We start from the raw sequence: 13,980 nt of genomic DNA, 5'->3' as shown, positions 1-13,980 counted from the left end.
TTGGAGGTATGCTTTATGTACGTCCAATGTAAAAGAAAATATTTTCCATTCCTCATTTTTGTAATGTATCATCATCCTTGAAATGGGATATTTGTCAATGTATAGATTGTGATTTAATGCAGCTTTGTAATCCGCACAAACCTTATCGAAACAGATTTCTTCATAACTAGAACTATCTCTGTACTCCAGCCTTTAAGTGTCACTTTTTCTGTTGAAGCAGTATAAAAAAAGCAACAGAAGTAATGAACAGGGTAACGGAAAATTACCTGCAGCATTGGTATACATAGTGCAAATTCGCATAGAAAATAAAATTTTTGTTTTAAGCCTCAGTCTGGTTCTTTTCTAGCCATTCCTCGTACATCGAATGACAAAACTATTTTAAGAATACAATTATATGGTATGAGGATTAGAAAGTCATATAACACTTGTGTTACATAATCACTAGTCAAATTGCATAACATGAAAATGTTCTGAAATGATTTTTAAGGTCTTAGAAAATAGAGTATCTTGTTTTTTGTGTTACATAAAATCATAGTATTTAAGAGGAATACCTTACAATCTTTAACATGCTCTATTGTTTAGTAAGAAATTAAGGCCTACTTACATTTGCTCTCCCTCTGTTTGTATATGAATTGAAGTGTTTGCTTAAACCCTTGAACTGAGATTCATCAACTGAAGCATCCCCAGCCATGATTAACCTGAAATACCAACTCAAGTTATGCAGGATATAACTAGTTTGTTTAAATAAATAAAACCATAAGTTTTTCTGTTTTATGAATTGACTAAAACAAAATATTTAATGTTGAAATTATATACACAGGAATGTGGACCGTATTAAATTATAATAACGGACTACAGGGTTCGAGGGACCATAAGATTAATAGAATTAAATATAAATTGATATGTAAGAACTGTTGTAAGAAATACTGTTCTATTGAAAAAGTTGTTGTAAATTTAAACGTATACTGCTTGGAGTTATCAAGAATCATTATTGTAAAGAACAAGAAGTTGCATTACAATGTCAATAATCAGTAAAAATAACTAATAAAGCTAAGTTACAATGATCAAAACAGTAAATAAATTTACAATTAATTGAAATAAAAGGTATAAAAATCTTGAACATTGCAGAGACAAGCAGATAATAAAACAGTCTTGGGTAATGATGTTAACTTCTTTAAGGGCAAAGATCTAATATTCTGTGGTAATGCATTAAATAAATTTATGCCCTGATAACGTAAGCTATTTTGTGACCATCCATTGACTTGGAATGTCTAAAAATGTTAAATTTGATGCGTAAAAAAATGTTAAACAGTATACAGTACATACAATACATAGTAAGAATTCAAAGGCTAATAAAAAGTGGCCTACAACAAACACTTTAATTGCTTATCCAATATTACCCCACAAAGAATGTACACTATAAGTTACTATAGTGTTTAATGACTATAACACTATAAGTTAAATGACTGAGTATTATCACTTTTCAAAATAACAACAGATGTAACACTACATTTTATAGAATGTTGCATAAAAAGTCCCTTAGCCAAACGAGAAGCAACCCTGTTAATATGATTATGCCATTTGAAATTAGATAGTAATGTGATTCTTACGAATTTAAGTGAAACATCATCCTCATTCCTGCAACCAACGTTAATCCTGATATTCTAAGCCTTGTCACCATTTAAACTTATTTGCCTAAATCAACTTAAAATAGAAGTAGATTCTTTATCAACTACCAAGCTTATAGCATTAGAAGTCACATAATCCTAGATAATCTGCAAATTAATGTACATTACAAATAGGATGGGTCCCCAGAATCAACCCCTAGGGCATACCACGTAGAACCTCCTTTCTGTTTTTTAGAGCTCCTCATTAACATAGACTGATTGATGTCTGCCCTGCAAATAGTTTTTGAAAACTTGAAAGCCTTGTTGTAGAAGATAAATATGACAATTTATCCACTTTGACACTAGCTCACACGCTACGGGTTACACTTGTTATTATAAGCTGATATATAATAACAAAATATACTAAGCTATTACAAGGTATATTGGTAAAATACATACTTGTACTCCTACAACCCATGTCAAATCTTGAAGGGGTTTTCTGACCCTCCCAATGTAAATTAGGGAGATAACATTTTTTGTGATTTTTTCTAAAATAGAGATTTAAACATGTTTAATATGTTCATAACGATATATACCTCATTGGACAAATTCGATATTTCACAACTGCCATCATGTACCCAATGGGATACACACTGGGCTTTTGTAAAGTGCATCGTGCGCCCATTAGGTTGCCAATTGCCATGTACTTTATTATTGTGTTTTTATTGTTTGCCTGTCTTGGTGGTGTTGTTAAATTTCATCCCAAGCGACAGTTTTTTACCATTATTGTAAAAAAATTCAACAACTAATAAAACAGTTGCGAAAAACGTAGATGTTGTGAACATGTCAAGAAAAAGTTGGTTGAAATCGGACAATTTTTAATAAAGGGAGTCATAGTACCTTCAAAGAGAAGATTTTGGACATATTCAACATAAACTTTTAATGACATCTTCCGTCTTACATATATGTACAATTTTGTTTTTGTGGAACTGGTCTAAGTACCCCCTCAGTCCTTTCCATGTCTTTTCAAAAGATTTTTGAAGTGAAAACTTCTTTAGGCGCGTTGAGCGTTTTGGTAGAGGGTAAAATCCTCGGTTCGCGTCACCGACATGCTAATGATACTAACCTGCATGAAAAAGTCAGTCTCGCTGTGTTTTTTAACCGTTTAGACTTGGCCGCGGACTACTAACCTGCATGAAAAAGTCAGTCTCGCTGTGTTAAAACTGTCCCGGCGGAGTATGAAAACAGACTGCAAAAATCAGTGACCTTTACGGCTTCCTCTCGCGATTTAAAAGTGAAGCCAATGTCGTACAATTCTGTAATCTATTGGTTACATTTTTAAATGTTAAAAAAATTTCGAAATAATTTTGATTATTGTTTACATTTTACATAGCGTTTACAATGACAAGAAAAAAGTAGTAAGCGAGGATTTTTTTTATTTTTTTTGGTCAGACAAAATTTGTCAGCGAGAAAGTTGTGTGAAAATAGATGAATATTTTTTTTGTAATTTATCATTTTTTTATTGGAAGTTTAGTTTAGCCTGTAGTAGCGTATGAAGTGATGAGTGAACGTTTCTGCCGGAACTGTAGTTGGCGCATTGGCTCACTGATACCGTATTAACTCAATAAATTAGTTTATTTTGCAATAAAAAATACCTTTACGAAAGAACCAAGTTAATTTAACTAATTTATTAGTTTTAAAAATATTGTGGGTTTAATTGTTATTGCAATTATATACTTTATCCGTAGCAATAACTGTATTATTTACAACAGTGTTCAACTCACTGTTGTTCACACGGTGTTTACTCACTTGTATTCTATGTTTATTAATATTTAACCTCTTCATCATGAAATGAGTATTATTACGGTATAAGATTTATCTTACTAGCGTGGTAAAATAGATTTCTAGTTATTTGATAATATTTTTTTCGTGGATTTTAAAAATTGGAAAATTAAAAAAATGTTATAATAATTTTAGATTTTATGAAATATGTTCATTTATTGTTTTTATTAAGATATTGTTAAGATAATTGTATATTATTTTTTCAACCACTTTGTATTTATATTTTGTTCATGATTTGTTTAACCCATCATATGTAACTAATAAATAAAACATAAAAATTTCATATAATTTTTGCATATAGTTTTAATTACTCTCAACTTAATAGTTCCGTTTTCACTTCTATCGGCAGTCCCACGACTGCTACTGTTTTTTTTTTTTTTACCTTTAAAGTGGCAATCGCCAGAGCTTTGGCTGACTTTGCTATTTCCATAGTGGCAATGCATGAGATTTTGGGTTATGTGATGCTTGCTTGATTTTTTATTTGTTATAGTATACTTTTTATAATAACTAACTTAACATAACACAATCTATACACCACTGGTATTACAAAAATATGGTTACTTCAGAGACATATTTAATTTTTTCCTACAGCTGACTAAAAGTGATATAGAAAAGTGATTTCGAGATTTTATCTACAAATTTTGTAAAATATCATAGCCTTGCCAGTAAAAGCTCAATCCACACTATTTTACTCTTTCAAAACTTTGCTTAGACAGTTTATAGTAGTTTTTTAAATATGTACAATTATTATTTTAAATATTTACAAATTACCATTTAATAATAATAGTGTTCTTTTAAGTTTGAATAACCTGGCCCAACACGTTAGCAACTATCTTGATATGTTATCTGTCAAAGACAACTTATAGGCACCGATTTCTAAAAATTTTTTTATCAGTCTACCTCAGGGTTTAAGCTGCGATCACATTCGTCATATTTTGCAAAACGAGTGGAGAAAAGTTTTCACAAAATTACGACGATAGCAAGAAAGAATAACTAATGTTTCTTTTTTTCAATGATACTGTGAATAATATATTTTTGAATAATCATATATTTTGATCTATTAGGACAAGAAGCTTAAAATAGCACCTAGTCCTGTAGAACCTGTATGCTACTTCTGGAGTAACATGATATTCAGGATGGGTAAAGTTGGGGGTAGGAGTCAACCTATTTGCGATCCTGCATTATATGCAAGAAATGCCAGAATCGCTATTTGCGACTTTTGCACTAACGCTTATATTTTATATAGTATTTATCTAAATTGGCTCAATGACTATACATACTATACATTCCAAAGGCTTCAACGTAACTTTTGATGAAGGTTTTGTTGCATTCTGGTTAGATTCTGATTTTTACGGTGGTTGTAAAGAGAGCGGGTCAGTCGAGTTTAGAATCGACGAGCCTTCACATGTTTTGTTTGCGCTGGTGTTTATTTCACAAATGATTATAAATATTGAAAGTTTTTAAGTGTAAATGGGTTTGTAGTGATAGTATCTTCATATTATTTCGTTTGTGTATGTTGTTCTAGTCTGTGTGTAAGTAGAACAATGACTTGACTGTGAGTTACAGTGATCGTAAGCAGCTACTACTTTCCTAAATACATTTGTATAGTTTTTATGGTTTTTGTGTTTGTCCAGTGATATTTATAAACAATGAGTCGTAAAAACATTGCTGACAATGAAGACCTAGTATTGCAGGCATTAGATTTAAGCATTAGCAGTGTAGACAATGCACAGAGTGTTAGGTTAGATTAGAAAATTTCTAGTTTTGTAGCAGTTCTTATTTTCATATTTATTTTCCAAACTTTATTTATAAGTATAAAAAAGTTGTTATATGTCTTTTTGTAAAAATTTAAATGGAGTATAAGATAGAATAACTGAAAGTGAAAAAATAAAATATTTCAATAACACTAAGTTGTAAAAAACAAAATAAAAACAAAATGTTTTTGCTCATAAAGTTTTGGGTAGGGTACGATAAGCGGACCCGGTTTTTTATATCGAAATTGGCAAACAATATTACTTAATCATAACCATCTATATAATCAATCGATACTGATTAATTATTTTTAAAGATTAATTAAATAATCTATATCAATAGCTGTAAACACTTTCAAATAATACTCTCAATGTAATATTTCAATTTTATATAAGTAACATTTGATTATTAAAAATGACAGTCAATTTTAGAAAACTACACGACATTGCTTTGAAAGACGCTAAGACATGTTTTACATGACTTCAACATGTTGGTAAGACATGTTTTTCATGACTTCAACATGTTGGACTCGTGCGGAAAAACCCATTATGTGAAATTTATGGGAAAGAAATAACTGTAACTGTGAGAGGAGCAAATATGGTCGTCTTCAGTTTTCCCAATTTTGGTTATAATAATATGTTTGATCACTGTAAATATTAGATTCATATTTTAATTTAAAACATATGATTGTTATTGAGAACTATAGATACTTTATATCGATTGATAGTCTAGGATTTGAGATGCGAATATTAGGTATTGATGATTACATTCTTCGATATAAAAAACCGGGTCCGCTTATTGTACCCTACCCATAGTTTTTGTTAATGTTTTTTATTGCAAAATCAGGCATTTTCGCTCGGCATTTTATGCACACAACACAAAATGCTGCGGCACTCAAAGGGTTAAATAAATTGTAACATTGAATTATTCCTTCGGATAAAAACAACTAAACCATTTGATAATAGCAATTGAATAACGGGTGTAGGCCACTTAATAGTCTACCCAAAGTATTCTCCACATGGGTAATCAGGAACCAAACCCACATGGGTATATAGAAAAATTGCACATAATTCCCTCATAGCCTATTGATCGCTAGTTTTTTTAATTCTCCAACAATTAGTTACTTCTTGCTGTTTATTGCTTACATTAAAAGTTATGATAAGTTGAAATCATGTTTAAAAATGATAATATTGAATTATTCATTCCGATAAAAACAATCTATTCATTCGATAATAACAATCGAATAACGAGTTAGGCCGCCTATTAAAGTCTACCAAAGTTACAAAAACTATGGTCCAAAGGGTTAAGTGGTACAGTTAATTTCTGTACTTAAATAATGTGGTAAAAACATTACAGCCTACGTCTACGACAGATCGCATTAATTCACGCTGCAGACAACAACAATTTAATAGATGAAAAAATGTATTAATTTTTATGTAATAAAGATTTTCTCAGGCCTACCTTTACAAAATCTACAGAGGTCAAGAAGAATAAGGCAAGGCAACTGCAACTCAGCTCTCTTCACTTTGCAACTTTGCATGGAGGTGTGCAGACTGCAGAAGCCTAGATTTTTTTATATTGCTATAGTTACAGGTTAGAATATTCAACCATGCTGCCCAGCGATTCATTATTAAAATTTCGTGATTGCTTTGTACTAATTCTTTTCTCTGTACTTGGATCAAGAATGTAATTGGACTTTCATTACTTCCGGTTTCAAATTTTATTATTTCTAGTTAGTTAATACATTCATATTCATGTTACTGTGTGAAAATTTCATCATATACCATTTTTAAGTATTGCCGCCAATAAATCACAACCATATTTACAATTCAATAAGACAGTAGGAGCAATTAATTATATAATAAATAGTACCACGTAATAACAATTGGACGTCAATTCAATGAGTTATTGAATCACTAAAATCAAACAAATATGTCTCTAAGTCAATATGAAGTATACAGTAACTTATTTAAAAACAAACATACTAATCAACAAAACCATACAAATCAAACAAAATTGAGGTGCATGTTAAGATTTTATCGTGGTAACATACCATACCATTAGTTGAAAACATACAAAATTAAATTGATTGAACTAATGTAAATACGCGTAGCGATTTTCAATCAAATAAGATTTTATTAAATACAAAGTTCTGTATTGAATTCCAGCCATTCTATTCTCTCTCAGAATCGTTTCTGCACATTTTACGGCCATGGAACCAAAACATTTGCTGCCGACCATTCACATACCGTCACATGAATTATGCAGCGCCACATACAAGCTTTTATAGAGCAATGAGCAATATTGGGTTCACCCCATAAACCAAAAAGGAATACTTTTGTTTGATCGCGAAGCTCAGAAACAATATTCAATCTAGTTTTATAACAATAGCAGAATGAGTACCACAAAACTTTTCCAGTTTTGTTGGAACTTTAATGGGTCGATAAATTAGAGAAGGGAGCACTAAGTACAGAAATACCATCATACCAGAAGAAATGCTCACGATAACAGTCCAGCTGCGCACGTGCGCGTGCAACTGGTGCAAGGCTATTTTATCTCAAGACGAAACTTAGACATTTGACGCCGTTTATTGTGAACCTTAATGGGAAGCTGCGAAGGGACTCGTCGTGTGTCGACCAATTTCTTTGAGATACCCCACATGTTTTCATTGTTCTCGCGAAGTTTGCGACACGGTGAAATGCTGCGCTGCGAGTCGAAATGTTTCGATCTGTTTGTATTCGGCCTACGAAGTGAGGACAATTAGCGATATATGAAATAAGGATGCTGCAGTAACAACTTGTACCTTCCACAGTGACCCACAGAATGCGAAAAATTTAGCAAGATAAATTATTGGCTCGTAAATATTAACTCTTGTATTTACCTTTAGATTATACCTCACACAGGAATAGAATAACGTCATCACAATACAACTAGCCGTTATTTCGATACTAACACCTCTTGCAGCTATAAAAAAATAAACTCAAGAAAGGCTGAGATAAAACAAAGTTAAACTCAACCACAACAGTTGAAGGAACCTTGGATTAACGCGTCTATTAGATGAGGCTCGTGAACACATCGCCAATTGCACCACACACTGTAGTAACCAAGCTTTGGTGTCACACTAAATAAATTGGTGAGATGATCACCCGCACGTCATTGATCCTATAGATTTTAAGATCTTATCAGATATAAAGTTGTTCTCAGAAGTTTCTTCTTTTTCAAATAAATTTTCGAGAGGCGTGTCTGAACCATTTTCGTGGTCAGTCTACTCTAACTTCGTAGTCTGATTGGTTTCATATATTAACAGGTTAAGTCCCATGTGCATCATTATTTACTTCACGGTTGTTTACTTTTTCATTCCGGCCCGAAACATAAAAATGTTCCCAAATCCTAAGTGACAATTTTCCTTTTTTATACTTTTAAATAGCCAATAAACACTATACAAAGATAAATAAATAGAAATTTATTTTCTATTCATGAATAAATGTGTGTGTACACATATACTGTACACGGGATACGTGAAGACATGATATGACAATCACCTCAGTCCATTGTTAGTCTTTTTAAATCTTTGGTGCGCCCACTCCTGGAGTATGGTTCCGTTATATGGTCCCCTTACCAACTAAATCACAAGGAACAGCTACAGAATGTTCAGAACCGGTTCATCAGGATGCTTGGTCCAAGACTGGGGTTCAGCTACCGCACTACACCTGTCTCTGATGTCGAGAGTCATTTTGGCCTTCTCCCACTACATCTCCGTCGCCACCACGCTGATCTTCTGTTCTTGTTCAAGCTTTAAAATGGCCTCGTAGACTGCCCGGAACTGCTCAGCTCCATTGACATTTGTGTTACAAGAGGTCTGCGCTCAATGACAATCTTCCGCAGACGCCTCAATACCACCAACTATTCTCGCTTTAGCGGTATGTCTCGTCTCATGCGCGCAGGTGGGGTGGCTTCAACTCATCTGGATTTCGTCCACGATTCTGTACCATCGTTCAGAAGGAAAGTGATTGCTCTATGCGACGTTACCTAATGCTGGGGCAGTCGACTCCCCTCATTATAGTGCTAGTGCCTCCTCTTCAGTTTATGTTTTAAGTTCTTTTCGTTGTTGTTTATTGTATTTTTATTTGTTATGGTATTTATAGTCTTTCTGTTAGTTATATCAATTGAAATAGTAGCTCTATTCACTGTTCACTTAATCTCTATTCTTGTTATTGTTACCTGATATTACTATTGTTGTTAGTATATATATATATATATATATATATATATATATATATATATATATATACTAGTTTATTTCTTAGTTATTATAAAAACTGCAGCCCTATACACTGTTGACTCAATCCCACTCTATAGTTTATCCTACTGTTATCTTGGATTATTTACTGATGTTAGTCCTTTTTATATAGTTTATTTACTGTTTTTTCTTCATAGTATTTAACTAATTGTTGTTGTTTCTTATTTTAATAGCTCTCCTTAGGCTATATGTTCTATGTCCTATTGCTATAAAGTGTCCTAGTCCTAGTACTAGCCTTACAATTTCCAGTCTTGTACAGTTGTTGCCTGTGTTGTTTGTTGGTCATGCCTCCTTGTTGTATGTTACTATTTGCTCTCTGTCTTGTTAGCTCCTAAGAAAACATTAGTACATCTTGTCCATAACTATTGTTTTGTTATTTCTGTATAAAATTGGCGTTTGCCGTCGAAATAAATAAATATGATGTACCATCTCCAATACAACTTGCTTTGAAATTAAGCCAACATTTTCTTTAGATGAGTCTTTACCCCCATACACTTTGACCGTATCAGTGGTCAGATATAAAAACACTGGAACAATCCAAAATAGCACATAATTAGTACTTCTGAACTTACACAAGTTTTTTAATTTTCTCAAGAGATAGGTCACTCTTGCCAATTTTTTACATAAATTACTGACATGTTCCTCCCAACAGAGCTTACTGTCTAGATATATGCCGAGCAGCTTTACCGGCTTAAACATACTATCATCTAAGTTAATGTGATGTTTCAAAGAGAATATGATGTGTTCTGTTTTATTTTCATTTATAAACAATTTGTTAGAGAAATACCATGTTTTTGCCTGTATGAGAGCTTCATTCAGTTTTGCTTGTACATTTGGAATATTTACATCATTTTGGATCAACGTCGGTGTCATCAGCATACAGTATAGAGAAAGCTGACACATTATAACTAAAGTCATTCACAAACACCAAAAAAAGAAAAGGACCAAGGACAGAGCCCTGCGGAACACCTGCATAAACATCAAGATATTCTGAGCACTCATTTTTAACAGCAACCATTTGTTTTCCTATTCTTAAGATAACTTTCTATTACTGACAGTTCTTCATTTACAACACCATAATGTTTAAGTTTTTTGACATAACATAACATGAGAAACATTGTCAAAAGCCTTACTTAGGTCTAATAGGCTAGTACCAACCACCAGCTTGTCCTCAAAGCTGTTTAAAATATAGTCTACAATTTTCTCAACTGCATCCACGGTTGTATGTTTAGGCCTAAAGCCAAATTGAAAAGGATACAACAAATTGTTGGTAACAAAGTATTCATACAGCTGTGCCACCAGGCAAGACTCGATTACCTTACTTAAAATTGGGACAATTGTGATCGGCCGATAATTTTCAGGACAGTTCATATCTCCTTTCTTAAACATAGGTGTAACTTTAGACATCTTTAGGCAGTCTGGAAAAATATCCTACAGTAACAACTAAATTTACCAGATAAGTAAGTGGTAACAATATAACATTAATTATATTTTTAAAGCAAAAAATTGGACAAACCATACACATTCCTCACTATGTGAACCACTCATTTTATTGACAACACAACTTTACCATTCCTTCATCCACCAACTTCCATTTAAATACATTATCAGCATTAGGCTAGTAGAATTTGATAGCAAGTCAGAGTACACTGAGTCATTTACAATCAATGACCTCATCCTGTTTATCATTACTGTCAATAGACAAATTAACAAAGTAAGAGTTCAATTGGCCAGGTGAGATTGGTATACTGCGTTTTGTTGAGCAATTAAGATTACATTCTCTTTTAGCAACAAACCATGCAGCTTTGCATTGGTTATTGGAATTACTGATATATCTATTGTTGGCAGCTACTTTAGCCTTCATGATTTCCTGCTTATAGAGTTTTTTAAAACTATTGTAAAGTATGTGATCATCTTGGTTCCGAGTAATCCTCCATTTATCATATAGAGCAAGAAGTTGCATTCGCCTATCTAGTAATTCTGGCGTAAACCAGTTTATCACATCGCATTTCTTAGATCTAGGTATCACAGATATCTTTGGGCAACTAATATTAAAATGCATGGTTAAAATATTTAAAAAACTATTTACAGCAATATTTACATCTTTGTGATACACACAATTCCAGTCAGAATTACTTAAACATTCAACTAGATTACCTAACCTATCTTGTTAGGTAATCTGACAATTTATGGAATTAGACTCTGGGGAAATTCAGCCTCTGCCAAAAAAGCCTTGTGTATGGCAAAAAAAAAAGCGATAAGAGCAATTACTGGATTGTTTTCAATGGAGTCATGCAGAAAGGTTTTCCCAAATCTTAACATTATGACTCTAGCTAGTGCATATATTTACTGTAACCTATTCTATGTAAAAAATAATATAGATGATTTTAAAGAAAATTCCTTAGTTCATAGTTACAACACAAGGCAAAAAGAAAATTTGTTTAAACCTAGCATTAGACTCAATAAGTATTATAAGAGCTATAAATATCATCAACTATTATTATTCAACAAGTTGCCAATTCTGTAAAATCCTCTACCACCTGAGAAATTTAGTATTATGGTTAGCAAGTGGCTTAAGATCAAAGCCTTCTATACTGTTGAAGAGTACTTGAATTGTAGTGACATGTGTGATATTATCAGTCGGACTAGTTAAGAGTTTTTATTTCATTATTGGGGGCTTGATTGACGATGCCTATTGTACTGTTTTTTGTATTTAATGGCAAATAAATCTCTTGATTCTTGATTCTTGGTTCCACCATCAATGCAAAGTTTGTACAACTTAACTCCATACTTGCCTTTTTATTCGGAATGTATTACCGGAAACTCAATCTACCTTGAAACGGCACCATAAACTTGTCTATGCATATTTTGTTACCTACTAGACAGCTGTCTTGAAATTTTTTATTTAAAGCACTGACTAGCCACTCAATCTTATGCAATCTGTTTCCTGGAGGACATGTTTCATTGTCAGGGAAATGAATCATGGACAAAAGGCTTTGAAATCTATTTCTGGATAGATTAGTTTTTACAAAAGTCGTTTTTGTACGGTACAGTTAGTTTTGAGACCAATAATCTCTTATTCTAGGTTAATTGTTAAGACCCATCCAAATAATGATAGCTACAACAATCATAATTTCACTATCAACGTATCACTATCACTATCACATTAACTGCTGGTACTTTAATAATCATCAACTGAACAGATTACTAGGTGTTAAATCTAATTTTCTATTGATATTCAAACACTATCAGTACACATAACCTCAAAATAACACATAAAGCAACTACACAAATAACGGAACATGTCCTCTAGTCTAGTCTGCTGTCATTACTAGTGGAGTGGTAGGGTTGTGGTGGGAGGACAGGTAACCAACTTCCACAACCCAAATGTATCATGACTGTAACCATGTCCCAGGCAACAAGACAGTACTTATATGGTATATTGCTGTAGACATGCATCTAATATGATTCATGGAGCCCCCATACATTGAGTTGTCCTGTGAGCGAATCTGCTGCACATGGGACACAGGGTAAATCAAGTGTGAAGCAAAAGTGATACACACATGCTTACCACTATCAAGTCTGGTATGGGACTTAACCTGTTAATAATTGCTTATCTTTCAATTACCCTAGCACTATTGTTGTCAACACCTGGGTTATTTTAAGAATTTTCAAACAATTGTCTTATATGATGACTGTTTTTCTCTACTACACTTTTACTTCTTTTTCCATCTGCCAAAAGCATATCGAATGAATTTATCCACTTTTTAACGCCTATTTTCAATACATATAAAAGTATATTACAACATAAATTTAATACACAAATCCAAATATGACTACAAAAAAGAAAAATTAAAACTTGAAGAATTGGTCACAGCTCTATTCGCATGGCATACAAACGACCACACAAGTTTTGCCTTGTTAATCGCTTGGAGTACAGTAGACCGCACAACTCAAAATCGATAGATCCTGAGGAGTGGCCTTGAGCAATAATGGTTAATAACTGTTAAGTGAGTGGAGGGGACGTAGAAAGACATTTCCTAAAAGGAGAGGACTTCAGAGGTAAAATCAAACCTTTTACACTCATAATACTATTTCTTTCACAGGTTTAATAGTGCTATATCTAAAGAGACCCAACAACAGAACTATTGCCCACGTGTTGGTTCTTCTTTTTATTTCCAACTTAAATAAACAGTGGAGTCGCCTGATGAGGAAACCTTCGGTTTTGAAAGGCCTCGCACGAAAAATAAATAAATATTGGAAATTATATGTATTATTTACATTTATTAATATTAAATATACAGGCTTCAGCCAATTGTAAAATATATAATTAAGTAATTATTATCAGTATACAAGATAAGATTTGCATTAATATATTACTAGTATGAGTCATTTTGAAATAACGTTAATAAAGGTGATTGTCAAACCAGCCTAGAGAATTACTGTACTTGTCTTGTAATAAATATGCAAACTTGCACA

This window comes from Homalodisca vitripennis, chromosome 4 (assembly GCF_021130785.1).
Source record: "Homalodisca vitripennis isolate AUS2020 chromosome 4, UT_GWSS_2.1, whole genome shotgun sequence".
Lineage (NCBI taxonomy): Eukaryota > Metazoa > Arthropoda > Insecta > Hemiptera > Cicadellidae > Homalodisca > Homalodisca vitripennis.
The sequence above is the reverse complement of the archived record's forward strand: the minus strand, read 5'-3'. Positions refer to the sequence as shown.